The sequence below is a fragment of the Cupressus sempervirens genome, chromosome 11, assembly GCF_028749045.1.
Source record: "Cupressus sempervirens isolate cs-2001-9-10 chromosome 11, ASM2874904v1, whole genome shotgun sequence".
Classification (NCBI taxonomy): Eukaryota; Viridiplantae; Streptophyta; class Pinopsida; order Cupressales; family Cupressaceae; genus Cupressus; species Cupressus sempervirens.
This window is the reverse complement of record NC_143128.1, coordinates 535,413,319-535,424,655: the sequence shown is the minus strand read 5'-3', so window position 1 is coordinate 535,424,655 and position 11,337 is coordinate 535,413,319.

The following is an 11,337-nucleotide window of genomic DNA, read 5'->3' as shown; positions in this document are numbered from 1 at the left end:
AGTCAGCCAATAAATGATACCAACAACACTCTCATGGTTTGGAAACTATGCTCATGGACTTCCGATGCCCCCTCAAACTAAGTAGAATATACCTCATTCAAAGGCACCATGCAGCCCTACATAATAGCATGAGCACTACTACCATGCCCAAACTAGTTGTAATGCTCCCCTTCCAAAAGCACCACCACCAGATTCAAATGACATGCATTGCCTTTTGGCTAGACATACCACTTCACTTTCTCTACATTCTCATCTCCACACATGCTAGTTTGCAAAGACTATAATGCCCTGAAACCCACGGGAGTCAAATATCTAAGACACATCGAAGGCCAATATGGGTAGGAGAACTTCCAAGCACCCATACAAAAGAGACCTGCTCACCCAGTGAAAATGCATGGCCCAAGAAACTAGACAAAGGGCATCACTGATGAGATAGTATAGAAAAGTGTCCCACCAATGAAAAAATCACTACCCAAACAAATGACATGCATGCATCACCAAACTATGTGTGTTGACCAAGGAAATGCATGTGCAAAGGTTGAGGTTGAATTCCAATGATGGGAGTAGGCTTTGTGAGATGTGGTTGGAGGAGGAAAACTAATGAAATATTGCTACCAACAATCATACTACCTAAAGACATCATGACCCAAACATGGATCATGAGTACAAGGCTATGCCTACAAAGGTCTCACATGCACTTCAAGTTGTGTTAATAAACAAAAATAAAGCCTCACAAAACAAAAAAATCTCAATGAGCATGGGCTCAATAAAGAGAGCCACCAACATGTAGGTACCCAAAGTTAGGCGCTGCCAAACACTTGGCATGAATTTTTGCAAAAAAATAATAATTTACAAATAATTTTTTGACAAAAAATTAAAAAAATATCACTGCCTTAGGATATGTGCCAAGGTCAATAGGACCTGGGTACAAAATTTGTTTACTTCAGCAACGTCCAAACTAGATGTATTTTATATGAAAATGAAGGTTTTCAAGTGCTCTAAGATCAATGATGATGTTCATTTGGGCTCATAGTGCTCTAAAATGTAAGTCCCCCAAAATCCAATACAAAATCCTCTAAAAGCCATAGATATGAAAAATGATGCCAAATCTCTCAAGAACTGAATAGGGGCATGAAGATCTAGAGCTTTGATACCATGTTGACATTGATGAAAGATCAACCCCACAACTTCTAAGAATCACCTACATGAAAACACCTATCACAGAAAGAGAGAAGCAAAAGCTATGGAGGTTGGAATTGCCAGATCCATAGATGAGACATTCTTGATGAGAAAAAAAGAGATTGTTATTATCAAAAGTGAATTAGTTAATTACAAAGAGGGATCATACTTTTAAAGGAGATCTAAACCCTAAAAAGGTATAACCTAGGTTGCATCATAATAATTAATAAAAGAATTAATTATTAGATGCCTAAAGTTTAGCTTAAGAAAACTAGAATTAATTAGGAAATATCTAATTACTCTAATAGTAATTGCATGAAATGGAAATTACTACAAAATGTTTCTTCTATAAAGTAGCATCATATATCATATAAAAAATATCTCTCTATGTCTCAAAATTGTTTCTTCTTAAATAGGGATCTTGGTAGTTTTCTCATAAAAATGAAAAGGTGCAACATAGCTTTAGAATTGTTCACAAATACAACTAAGTACTAACTAAAAGCATAACTAAATAATACTTGAAAATATGAAAACTGTTTTAAGTCTCTTCTATTTCCTCAATAACTATGACCTCTTTGGGAGCATCTTCATGAACCTTCAGATAGACCTCAATCCAATTGGAAATCTAAGCATGTGTGGGTCACACAAATTTTTGAATTGTTGGAGCAAAGGCTTGTAAATCAACCCATTTCTTCCCTTAGACAATTTTGACATGTATTAAAAACCTTGTAAGTTCAGCTTCCACAATATAAAAAAAATTTAATACCCTATGGAATCAATCCATTTTAAAATTATGTTCCTCCTTGAACTTGGTTATCAACTCCTGGGGTGACACTATAAATTTGTGACTCCATTCTTCCAATTGTTTGGATTTACCCTCTTCATTTTTAATGATGGGAAAACAAGGATGATCAATAGAGGCAATCACCTGTAAATTTTCCTCCAACTTTGGATATTCTCGATTTATATAACTCAAATTCTTTATAACAATATCAATGAAATCAATGGTGGCCTTTATCTATGTAGGAGCATTTGGATCCCTTTTTGTTTTTCAAAGAGTTTGTTCAATTCATACCTTGAGGGGCCCCATCTTCCCTCTATCTTTGAAAGTATGTCTTTTCCATTAGAAAAGAAATCCAAAATATTACATGTACTATTAAACCCTTCAAACACCTCATCACATTTGGGCAATATAAGATTTACCATGTAGAAAAAAATATCTTCCAATACCTTAAAAGTAAAATTTTTGTGATCAACATTTGAGGTAATCTCCTTGTCCTGGCCTTTTTTAACATCACTATTTGTAGTTTATGGACCATAATACTTTGATTTCTTCTAGAATATTTTAAATTATGTAGTTCTTTTTCCGATCTCCTAGTTTTTACATGCATTTTTTTATATCATTGAATTCATTTTCATTTCTATATATGATCATTTCTTTCATATGTTTAAGATGAGATAGGTTAAACATACACTAATGTGTGAATTGTGTTGCAACAAGCAATAGGGTCTGTGTTGTCTACAGCTTTCACTAGGGCCATCCCTTCTTCTACTTTAGATATAATAGTCATCTTAGGATTATTTCCTTTGAGTGTAACCTAGGTAGCAAGGGTTTGTTTTTTTGGGAAATGTTGAGTCTTCTTGCTTACTCACTTGATCTAGTAGAAATAATTCTTTTAATGTTAAATTAGGAAGTATCAGGCATGTTGAGACTCATCAACACCTTCAAGCATTTTATTTTTTCTCTTTGCAAAGTCCCTTATTTTATATTTGATCCAAAATTCCTTGAACTCTTGTGTTTGAGTAAAATTCTCCTATTTAATTAACCTAAGATAATTTTCCTCCCTCCCATCTTAAATATCAATTGGGTCATCAGTCTCCATAGTCTAAGCATAGTAGTCATGTGTTTTTTTAGAAAACATGAGAGGTAGCTTTGATGTCTCAACACTTTCACCTTAACTCATTTTTTTGAGAATATTAACAATTTATGCTATTCCTTCATCATCTGAATCTTCATAGGCCACCAAATTGGGTGCTAGTCCCTTCTTCTTGATGTTTGGGAATAGGAGGGCAAGAACTTAAACCTATCAAACTCTACTTTCTCCGTTTGGCTTGAGGGGGTGGATGAGATGCATGTTTAAATTTTTTCTCCTTTTCTTACTCATTATATTCTTGGTATAAATTTTCAAAATCTTTAATGCACTTCTCAATCCTAAGAATTTCAATATCTTCCTCAAAATGAAAATGAGGAAAACCCTTACTTAACCTCTAATTCTATATCTCATTTAAGACATTCCACTTCTTTAGCATTTGGTATCCCTCTTCTAAGTTATCACAATTTCTAATAATCACATGTTCAATCTTCAACTAGTGTACATGATGGCTTTAATGATTTTAATGTGCCCCTTGGGATCATAATATCTACTTTTATCACTAATCAACCAAAATTTATTCATGATGACTTCTTGAACTTCTTGAATCATATTGTACCTAATTATATATCCATCAAATTTTATAAAATGTGGCATCATGTTGCCCTTTTTTCTTGGCTGGAAAATTTCTTTCTCAACCCAAAGCAACTGCCATATAAACTCCAAGAAACCTAATCTTTCAAGGACAAACAAATGAATTCTATGAGGTGGTTTTCTACACCCATATAGCCTTATCAATGTATACTTTTTTTTGAGATTCCAATCACCCAAGTTGTATAATCTTTATCCAAAACAGAAAGGCATCCCTAAAAACTATGAAATCATCATCCCTTGCATGCATATTCCAAAGTGGACACCAAAGTTGGATAGGTTGTCTATTGCCTTCTTCATCAATTATAGCCAACTTCATAGAATTTCTAAATTGAGTGACATTCTAATAGATAATTAAGTAGCATAATAGAGCATAATTATTGAAAGACTTAGTTGCATTACATCTAACCAATTGATTGTGAAGGGTTTTCTAAATCTCCCTAGAAAAATAAAACTCCAAATAGGTATGAGGGTTTTGAATCTTCATACACATATACATGTAATCAAGCAAAAAAATTTGTTGTTCATCTTTTCCAAGCAATTGTGACCATGCAAAAAAAATTTTTGATCTCAGATTGGTTTTGAAAAGTGAGTGTCAACACACTTAAGTTATTTACTTAGTTCATGCTGAACAAGTAGTACATGTCAAGCACTACATGTATATTCTAGAACATGTTGAGTTCATAGTGAGTGTCGAGCCACTCGTGTGCTAATTCATTTAGGAGCTTAGTGAATAGTGGATGCTAATTGATTCAAGAGCCTAGTGAACAGTGGATACCAAGTGATATAGATGTCAAGTCACAGCAGAAAGATTAGTGTATGCTAAGCATTAGAGACTTTACATGCCAAGTAAGATAGTTTTGACATATTTGTTTGTAATGGCATAAAAAACTATGTAAACTATTTTTGAGCCAACTTTAGGATGAATTATGATATTTTGGAGATAAGAATGAATCTTAAGTTGGATTCCCAATGAAATTACATGTAGCCAATCAAAAAATGGGAAGGATCAAGTGACAAAATGAATGAATCTCAACCATAGATTCATACCTAATCCGAAGTCACCAAAGTCTTCTTAAGGAGGACAAATCCTAAACTCTCAATGAATGAACGAGTGTATAAGGTGTTGAAGGAGAGTATAGAGAAGTTTGCATGCATAAATATAGCATTCATGGTGGCTAAGGAGTTATGAAGTGAGACTACATCACAAAATTAGTTAGAGAAAAATAGAGGAAAGAAGATAGCATACAACAAAGAGACATTTGATCAAGAAGGATCAAGAAGACATTGTTTAGAGGTGATTTGTTATCAAGAAATTAAGTTCTAATCGTAGGATCAATTTTGAGACATTTTAGCAAGTGATTTCAATCAAAATCTCTTAATAGAGTAGTCCTAATAGGCTGTATTGAAATCCTTCAATAGGGTGCTTACTTAGTTGTGAGTTAAAGTCCTTTAGCAAGGCACACTTCTAATAGGGTTTTGAAATCCTCTAACAAGGTGAGACCTAATAGTCTTTATAAGCCTTTAACAGGGTAGATCATGTCTCATGATCAAAACATTGTGACCTTAATTGGATACACTTTATTACTATAGTAGTGAAGAATTGTGGGTGTCATCCCCACCCCAGGTTTACCTTCTCACTTGGAAGGTTTCTAGGTAATCATATCTGGTGTCATGCGTGTGTGAATGTTTACTTATATACTTTACATGTTATTTTAGTTTTTACATTGAATGCATGAGATAGATGTGTGGTGAAAGTTTTATGGGTCCAAGCTTAAACTACTAATTCACACACCCCCTCCAAGAGTTTACCTTTCCCATTGTAATTCCAACAATTGGTATCAGAGCCTTGTTCTCTAAAAGAGAGGCTTTTTAGCTTTGAAGAAACATCTTGAAATGGAATTCTAGAAGTTGGGAAAGACTATTGAAAATTAAGAGATTGAAATTCATCTCATTCTACATCAACTGAATGAAGAGAAGAACTAAAGAAATCCTTGAAGAGAAGGAAGGAAATTGCTATTGTGGAGAATGACACACAATACAAAGAGATGGACACTACTAAGGTATTTGTAGATGAAGACTCCAATGAATTTGATGCAAAAATTGTAGATTTGAGAAAAGAACATAACCCAAGCTGAGGAAATTAGAAATCTCAAGATAGAGCAAGAATCACAAGCCATACTACAATGTGACGTGACTAAACAGAAGAAGAAAACCATGGAAGACAAAGCCATGATTGAAGAAGACAAAAGAATTTTGCCTAATAGACTGGAAGAGAAGTCAACAGAACTAACCAAGATTTCCATCATGCAATTGGATACTCTAAGTCAAATGATGAATGCCAACTATGAACTGAATGTCAAGGAAATTGAGGTAACAACATTGAAACTGCAGAATGAGAAATTTTAGAGTGACCTAAAAAGGTAAGAGGAATTTTCTAAAATTTTCAACAAACCAAATGAAGCCATCAAATACTTTGAACAATTATTGAAATCTTATTAGAGGATTTAACCACCCTGTTAGAAGTGGGCCTAGTTAGAGGACTTTAGAACATTCACTTGGAATGTCACCCTGTTAAAGGATTTACAAATCACTATTAGGCCAACCTAAGTCCATAGGATTTTTAGATCTAATACAATTGCTAGAGAGTATTAGAAAATCTTGACTTGACTACAACATACAACTTATCTTGCAGATCATAGATCACTTCTTAGCTCATACCCTTGCCTGGCCTACAATCTATGAAACTCTTGATAGCTTGTCCTCCTGTCAAGCTTAGTCTCCTTGAGTCTCCATGCTCCATGTACCAGTGCAATCATCTCTTCATGACCACTTGTAGAAGCAAAGACTCTATTCTCTTCCTTCTCCTAGATGTCTCCCCCTTGACACCCTTCAAACTACTTCATAGATTTGGCTCTTTAGTAGAAAAAGTATCAGTAGCTCTATGCTTCTTGGTCTATGAATCCTTAAATAGAAGTCTTGGAGTACCTTTTCCCACTCAATTCTTCATTCTTTAATTTAAATTTGTATGGATTAGGTAGGATTCATTGCATCTAACCCATATTCTATTTCCTCTAGAAACTTCTTGAATAATCCTTTAGAATTTGCTCAAAAATGGTTCACATAGGATTCTATGCCACCAACTCATCATCCTTATCTTCCAAATCATTCAAAAAATTTAATGTAACCATTATGTCAGCTTAGATTTGGTGAATCTTCATCATTTGAAATAATTTAGTAGCTTGGCACTATTGAAATACTAGTGCTCGACACATACTGTGTTACTCAACATCAATTGTGTCTTTCTTGATGCTTGGCACCTAAAGATCACTTGGCATCAACTAATAATTTTTTGATGCTCGGTACCTGATCTTCACTCGACACACACTAGAATTTTCTATTACTTAACTTCTACTGAGAATTTTCTCAGCTTCAACAAACTTGCTCAGCTCCCACTAATGATCTTAGTTTAAGCTTTGCAATCTACATTGTTACAACTTTTTCCTCCAATTTTTCTAAGTGTGACCAACCTCTATATCCTTGAGTTATCAATACATTGTTTAACCATTGTCTTAACTGATCCTTGCACTCCATTATAACATCATAACTCAACCATTCCCTTAGGTGCTCTTTCCACATCTTGTTGATCAAATCCTCTTCATCAATCAACTAAGTGATAATACATGGATCATATAAGAAAATATCATCCCTACAAATAGCAAGTTTGACATCAATGACAAAACAATGATTGAAAACAAAAATCTTCCTCCTTTGCAACAATCTCCCTCTTTGATCTTCAACAATGAGCTTTTCAATTAGATTTCCAATAGTTGAAATTATCAAAATTGAAATGAACAAGACATGGAAGAAGAAATATGATTGCAACACATCAAATGGAGAAGGGATCACTTCACCTAATGGTTCATGTGATCACAACTCATCAAACTAGGCAATCAAGAGGTATGTGGGACTAATATTTAAAGGTTATATCACACATCAATTCTAAAGGATTTAATACTAGAAAGATTACATTAGCATGAATAAAGATGCATGATGCTATTAGGAATTCAAGATAAAAAAAATTAAGTTTTTCATGTTACTGTCGAGCATGAAAAGTTTTCTATATGTGCCAAGTGGAATGCTAGTTGATGTCGAGATATCAAACTAGCTAGTTGATGTTGAGCTTGTAGTGGTCGTTGAATGATTGAAATGGTAATGGATGCCAAGTAAGCCTAAAATTGGTTGATGCCAAGCTTACAGTTGTGTAAGCACTCATCATTAATTGTAGAGTTTCAAAGGGTATTTTATCAATTTTTAGATCATTTCACATCATTTCAAATTTGAGAAAGAGTGAGGAGAGTAGAAGGCAATCTAGAAATCTAGTCAAAGTAGTTGTAGAAGATTTTAGCAGTGATTTTGCATCATTTCATCTAATCTCATTAGGCATTTATCAAGAGTTGAGCTACGTAATTTATATTTTTGAAAACCCTTGTTTCATATTATGGTATGAATTTCAAAGAATGTAAGGGGAAAGGAAGTTTTGAATGTTCAATTAGTGAGTAATGAGGTCAAGAAACCCATTTTCAAAGCTATTCTTGAAATTTCTTACAAGCAAGACCCTTCTGGTGCATTATCCATGATACCACCGAATGTCTTAATGGTGCAAGATGTAATAAAATTGGTAGCATTGGTGATATGGAGATTAGGGAAGCATAAAATAGGCTCCGTGATAATGGTGTATTGAAAGAAGAATTCAAAATTGTTGAGAGGAAAGGGTTAAATCGTGCCCTAGATTTTCTAAATGTGTTCAAGAAAAAATGGACTAGGATAGTGCTTAGCCAAATTCATGATGGTTCATTATGGCTAGATAATGGACCTATCAAAATTAATAAGAGAATAATCCATAGGGTTACTAGATACCCAACCCTAGATCAACCTAAGACACTGAGAAGTGACTCCAAGGAGGTGATTGAGAAAAATATTGGAGTTGTATGGAACAAGAGAGGCATGACAATTGATACAATTATTGATCCATTGATAGAGTTTGTTGTAAGGTTTATATCACACAAGTTTTTCCAATCTAGTAGATTAAACGGTGTACCCTATATAGTTGTGGATGTTGGATACAAGATTGTCAAGAAAGATCATACATATGTTCCAGTAGAGCTACAATTGCAATAGTTGATGGAGAACCTTGGAGCAATCAAAAAGACAAAGAGTGCACAATGTAAATTTGGTTCTATATTGATATGCATATTCTTTTATGTGCAAAACACATTCCCTTCATTTGGCATTATGGGATGGAAAACAAATAGACCAGTGATAGTATAGATTGGTGAATATATTGAGCATTTAGGTGAGAATTTTGAATCTTTAATGACAAGTTACTTTAAAGACTTCAAGAAATCAATGAAGAAGAGATTGAGAATACCATTATCACTAGTAGAGAAACACTATGATGACATTTGTTTCCTAATGGATGTTGACTATACTTTTGTACAAGCTGCTACACCAAGGGTGAGATGGTTGCGGCCACTTGGATGTGAAATAAATGTAGATGAATCCTCACAACTATTACTAGTTTATTTACAAAAGAGGTGGATAAAAATGCTAAGGCATTTGGAAATTATGAATTAGCAAAGTCCAAAATCACAATGGAACTGAAGACTACTTTAGTTATCAAGAATAAGGATAGTCTAGTGAAGAAACTAAAGGCCAAATTTGGTGAAGATGTTGAGCAGGAGGAAGAAGAAGAAGAAGAAGAGGATGAAGAGGAAGAAGATTCTCAAACACAGGCACCTCTTGCACTAACTCAAGGTATGAAAGAAGACCCAGAAGAGGAAGAGACTAAAGTCACTAAAGGTGTGGAGGGAGAAGAAGCTGAGGAAGAACCTACTCTTGCCAAGTCAAAGAAGAGGAAGGCTAAAGCCCAACCGGTAACAAAAGCTAAGAAGGTAGCTAAGATGAGTTAGCCCAAGCCAACTGCACCCACTACAAGGGCTAGTACACATGCAACAACTCAAAAGGCTAAGGAAAATACCAAACCAACAGAACAAAGACATGAAGAGCAAAAGAAACCAAGAAGGAAATATCAGACAAGAAGAATCAGACAAGGAGAAAATAGAGTCAGATGACAATAGCCAATTTAAGGTGGTGAGTCATAATCCTCTTTCAAAACTAGAAAATTTATGTGAAAATGTTAAAATAGTGCAAACTTATCAAGATTTACACATGTTAATTTTGATAATTTGGGTAAAGTGGAGAAAAATCAAGTGGAGGAGGTCATATATGCCATGATGGAAAAATTCAAGACTACCCCACTAGAGATTTCCAACTCAATGCCAAAGAGTTTATATGATAGAGTCGAGAAAAAATGGCACTATTGTCTAAACTTGGAGAGACAAATTAGAGAAACCTCACTTGCACAAGTGATGCCTAAACTAAGGCACATATTTCAAGGGTTGTGAAGAAGTATGTAGTTAGGTTTGTATCTAAATATAGAGCATTTAGCATTTTGTAAAATAACATTGAGGATGTAGTTAAGAAGACCACTCATATGTGGAAGCTTACTTATGGGTTAACTACAGTAAAGGAAGGTGAGGAAGAACCTATTGAAGTGAAGGATGATGAAGAATATGAAAAAGAAAATATAGTAAAGGGAGGAATAGAAATGAAAATAGATGACAAGGCAATAGCTGAGGAAGAGCAGCATGAAGAATAGAGTGTGCAAGACACACAATTGTGGAGTTTCAATCCTCAACATGTAACAAGTATGGATACTAAAACAATATTGTTAAGGATGTTTCTAATGTCACAGCTTAGAACATCAATCCCCTTACTAAGGAAGATCTCATTAAGATACTAGACCAGTCCACACTACAAGAAAAACCTTGTGATAATCCTATACTGGTCATTGTGGATGAACTATAGAAGATAGTGATTCATACTACAAGGGAAATGGTGAATCCATAAAAACCACCTTCTATCATCCCTCCAATCACTAATGTACAACCTTTGGTCCAAATACTAGAAGATACATCTAACAAGGTTGATAAAATTGCTAAGGCTGATATAGTAGAGAAGAGCATAATGGAAACACAATTTGCTATTGTAGAATAGCAAGAAATAGGTCAGATAGATTCATCTACACTTACAACACAAGATCAAGGTGCAAGTCAAGTCATTGTGGTAGAACAAGTAAATATTGAAGAGGTAGAGCTAACACCTAAGGTAAAGGAGCAAGTTTCCATCCAAGCCCTGGTAACCTTACCAACATTTGTCACTCCTTCCACTAACACTCTTTAGAAGCCAAGAACAAATGTAACTCCATTGCAGATCTCAGTGCCAAGTTTGATTTCATCAAAGGTAGAGTAAGTCATACAATATGGAGATGTGAACCTTGATGAAGAAATAATTTTTCCAAAGTATGACTATGATACAATGGCCATAGAACAAATGGGCATACTCCAACAAGCCCTAGCAAGGAAGAAGCATCAAGAAATTCTTAGAAGGGAGCACAAGCAGAAATAGTCATTGCAAGATATAAAAGACATCTTCTTAGATGCATTTAGTCTGCCAACTCCTGATGAGACCAAGCCACTAATGGAATAGATGACAAACATAGTGGAGAAGGTCA